Raw genomic sequence first — 5096 nt, 5'->3', positions numbered from 1 at the left:
CTGAAGTGACAGCTGAAGGGTAGATGATTTCTATTCCTCTAATATGTTAGGAAGTGTATTTCCTACAGTAAAATAACAACATTTTATTCTCTGGTATAAAACACCTTGCTTTCAAAAATAACAAAACACCATCTGTATTAGTATTTGGTTGGCAATTCGTAAGATTTCATTAAAAGACATTGCTTTCTATATTTTTACTCCTAGATTTTCATGGAATACGTTTTTATACTGACATTTAATATCCTTGAATTCAGCTCAAAAAGTCTAAAGAATGTGCGTTCACTTATTAATTTAATTTTCACATTTGGTAAAAACTGGTGTAGTCTTCAGTTTATTAAAGCATATCTATGAGTAGTTCTATTTCTAGTAACTAGTTCCACTCAAAAATACTATACATAGAATTAATCAAATATAACCACCATCCATTAGCATGTTGTTGAGTATTTTAAGTTTTAAGTATTTAAATTTCAGTTATTTTTAGAATTTTTAAGTTATACTATAGCATCAATAAAAAGAATTTCTTTAATAAAGTTTTGGTTAAGACAAAAAATACACTAATTGCATCTATGATATAGCAGTTTCTTTTCGGTTTAATTCAGAATCATTGTATGTGTGTTTTGTGTACACATATACATATACATATGCACAAAAACATATATTTCTCCTATATGTAATTCTGAGAAGTCTGTTGTATTATTTTTTATTCTGTTTTTAAAAGCAATAGATACTTAATCAGAGCCAAGTGCTGAGGGTACAATTGCAAAACAGAATGAACTTCTGCCATTCAAATGGATTACAATTTAATTAGAAGAGACTGCCAGTGGCAAGAGAGTGTAATGTAATGCTACAGTAAGAGTTAATACTCTGGGGACTTATATAAGAAGCCTTTAATACAGTCTTGAGGATGAAGGTGGAGTGTCAGAGAAATCTTTGCAGAAGGGATATTTAATTTTACCAGTTAGCCTTGGTAGATGGATGTATCAAGTAATGTCTTTCCCTCTTCACAACCTGTTTCAATAATTGCCTATATATCTTGCCTGCATATTTTCAATTTCCTACTTTTGATCTTACTTAAGTCTGGCTTCAGCCTCTGTCACTACATTTAGCAGGTGCCTCTTAGGCCAGCCGTGATTTCTATTATCATACATCCATGGAATTGTCTGGTCACTTCTCATTTGCTGTTGACCACTCTGCCCTTCCTAAAACTTTATTTTTTTCCTAGACTTTTCTGAAAACAAACTTTTTCTTTCTATCTTTAAGACATGTTCCCTTCCTATTTCCCTTTGTAGGGCGTGTCACTGTACCTAGCTTTGAAATATTGGAGCTCCTCAAGGCTTATACTATATTTCTCATCTAGGTAATGATATTTTTCTAGGCAGTCTCATCTGTGCCAATGGATTCTAATCACCAATGATTACAGATTTCTATCTCTACCTCAGATTTCTTATCTGAGCTCCAACCACAACTGAGAACTTTCTCTTTCCTTGGATGTTTCAAAGATAACTCAGACCATGTGATAATTGGCTCTCTCTGCTTGACTTATTTCACTCAGCATAATCTCTTCCAGTCCTGTCCATGCTTCACTTATTTATGGAGCATAACAAATAACATGGAGGACATGGGGAGATAGAAAGGAGAAGGGAGTTGAGGGAAATTGGAAGGGGAGGTGTACCATGAGAGACTATGGACACTGAAAAACAACCTGAGGGTTTTGAAGGGGCGAGGGGTGGGAGATTGGGGGAACCAGGTGGTGGGTACTAGAGAGGGCACGTATTGCATGGAGCACTGGGTGTGGTGCAAAAACAATGAATACTGTTATGCTGAAAAGAAATTTTAAAAAAAAGCTCAGACCAAACATGTCCAAAATTAAGCTTATAATTTTGCTCATAAATCTGGTATACGTCCAGTAAATGACACTACCATTTATCTAGCAGTACAAGACATAAATATAAAATTTATCCTTAAAACTTTTCTCTGCTTCATGTACCATATTCAATAAATCATTAATTTCTCTCCAGTTTATTTCTTAAGTCTTTTTCAAATCCATTATTAGTTCTATATATCCAACATAAGAATCACTTAATTCATGCCATCATTTCTGGCCTGTACCACTGAAACCAAAATTCTTTAAACTGATCCTTCTATATCCACTTTGCCTCCTTAAGTTTTTCTCTACATGGATGCCATAATAGTATTTTAGAGCAAATGTTAGCAAGGTTAACAAGCAGTCGGTAAATATTTTTAGCTTTGTGGGAGACATAGTCTCTGTTGCAACTAGTCGACTCTGTAACTGTACCTTGGACACGTCCATTGAGAATATATAAAAAATGGATATTGCTGTGTCCAATAAAACTTTATTATAGAACAGCAGTAGGTCTGATTGGCAGTAGGTCAGAGGGACATATTTACCAACTCTAATTCTAAGATATCAAACTGCTCAAAAGAATCCCTTGCTTAAAACACGTTAATGATTTCCCAATGCTGTTAAATACCAGAATATAACCCATAGGTTTCTCAAGATGTGGCTCCTTTTTAGCTCTCTTGTCTCCTACCACCATCTCTTCTATACCTTTCACCTCTCTTTATTCCAATATCTATTTTGCAATTCTTCAAATGTCTCATGTTCCTTCCTGATATAGTGCTTTTGTCTTTGTTCTTTCTTCTGTCTGAAAACTCTAGACTCTGTTAAATGCTGCATGTTAAACGCACCCTGTATCTCTCTTTTAAAGAAATGACTACCTACATACTTCCACATTTTTTGTGTCAATATTTGATTAATGTCTATTACTCTCAGTAGGTTAAAATCTAAGAAAACAGTTGTATATCTGTTCACCATTGCAGTCCTAGCTCTTAGCACATTACTCAGTACATTGTAAGAGCCCAACACGAATAACACCTATACACGATGGGAAATCATGGTTTGTTAAAGGAACTAAACTTTCTGGTGGTATTGGAGAGCCACTGAAGGGTTTTAAGCAGAAGAGTTTCAAGATGAGACTGGTTACAAAGTGTACTAGGCAGTAGATTTCAAAATGCTATTTATTTATGTAATGCTTCTTTTCTCCTTTATATTGAAGACTGTGTACAAGCTCTCCCTGTCTACATTTCTGTCAATTATTTTATATAGTTAGGCTTGCTCATTTTTTCTCAATAAAATCATGTCATTCTGTTATTCTTTTCTAAACGTGTGTGTGTGTGTGTGTGTGTGTGCGCGCGCGCGTGCACGTGTGCGTGTGTTTGGGAAGAAGACTGCTGAGACTTTAGTATTCAGGTTTTGGTGCCTAATGCCTTTCATCTTTCACAGCCACATAGAACCAAGTGTTCTGGAAGAATCCAATATAAAATTTTAGTTGATACATTTCACATTATAGATTGGGACACTCATTACTACTCTATCAAGGTTTCCTGCACAGCCACAATTATTCAGCATGGGACCTAGGTATTAAATTTAAACCTGGCAATCTATTTCACCTTTTATTCTACTAAAGAGGTTTGGGAATCTAGCATTTAGACAGCAAAAGAAGGATTGATGACTACTCTGTGCATGGTCCATGGCTTGTTAGAGTCTCTCCTGGCTGAATGCCATAAAAACACTTTTAGGTCATAGAACTAAACAGGAAAATATATGCTGGTTGTTTTAAATAGGGATAACACCACTGACTCACTACTGACTTGTTTTTTATTTCAGCTAAAGCAGAAGGATCAGTCCCTTTTCTGGCTGGGCTAACATTAACCAACTGGGTTTTTTATCACAGTCTTTAGGAACTAGATGAGTTTGACCTAGCAACTACCAATCTCTGTTTGATAACTCTTGTATCCAAGGTTACGAAGTTCCAATTTTTTTTAAAAAGTGCACTTTTATATACTTATATACACAAATATCAGCCACTTTGATGGGCAGGGGGGGAGGAAGATTGACATTTTATAATTAGGAAAATAATCCAAATGACTCATCTATTTAAAAACTTGATAATCACAGGATTTAAAGCACAAAACAATGTTGGTGAGGAAAGAGGAAGTAAATCTGAGGGTATTTAGATATGAGAGTTTTCAGTCATGTAAACTCAGTCCATGTTGGACTTAAATTTTATTGTGTTCTTGTTTATTATGTATTTTTAAACCATGATCACCCCTAAAATACTGCAATAAATGTAACTGTGTCTCAGTAGTTACAGATAGATCATCCAGAAAAAGACCCTGGTTTTACATTTAGAAAATGAGGAACATTAAGGGACTTGCCCAAGGTCATCCAGCAAATAATAATAACTTTTTTTGAAGTAGTTAACATATTCAAACAAATACTTAAAATTCAGCAGAACATTGTGAATTAGATATTAATATATACACTTTATAATTTAGAGACAAAATACCTCAGTAAGTTTCTCCAAACCATATTACTGGTAAGCAATAGATCTAGAATTAAAATCCCAGTTGCCCTAACTTCAGAGTCCAGAATAAACCCAGCCAAATGCTCTTTCCACAATGACATTTACACTTTATTATTTTTTATTTTGTTGATCACTTCTCTTTCAAGGATTTAACATTCTATGCCCTGAAATCATTTGAATTTCAATCATAATATGAACATATCCACCAGGACTTCACTAATATTTTGGTTTTATTCCAAGCTAACTTTCTGCTTTTCTTTTTTACATCCATTTTGTGAGTACCATTCTGTATGGTATCTCTCCTGTATTAGGTGGCTAAATGCATTTTCATTTTTTGCTGCAAGAGGCCCAGGAGAATTTCTAAACTAGGTTTCCACAAAGGAACATATTTAAAGGTAGAGTATTTGTTTTAGAAATCTTCCTAAATTAATAACTCCTAATCATTTCTTTTCATTATCAGGAAATTTTTTGCTACTTTATCAGGGTAGACTTTATGACACTTGAAAGATTTTTGTCTACCTCAAACTAATTAGGCAATTCTAGTAAAAATATTTTATTATTCATATAAAAATGACAATAAATTCTAAACTGCTTAAGTTAAATAATAATAGCAAAGCAAAAAAAAAATTCTTTTCTTAGCTCATATTGCAGTTATGTAGGCAAGTGTATATCTGCTTAAATTCTGGAAGTATTAAAAACTATTTACCA

Source organism: Mustela erminea, chromosome 11, assembly GCF_009829155.1.
Source record: "Mustela erminea isolate mMusErm1 chromosome 11, mMusErm1.Pri, whole genome shotgun sequence".
In the NCBI taxonomy this organism is placed as follows: Eukaryota; Metazoa; Chordata; class Mammalia; order Carnivora; family Mustelidae; genus Mustela; species Mustela erminea.
This window is presented reverse-complemented; position numbering follows the sequence as displayed.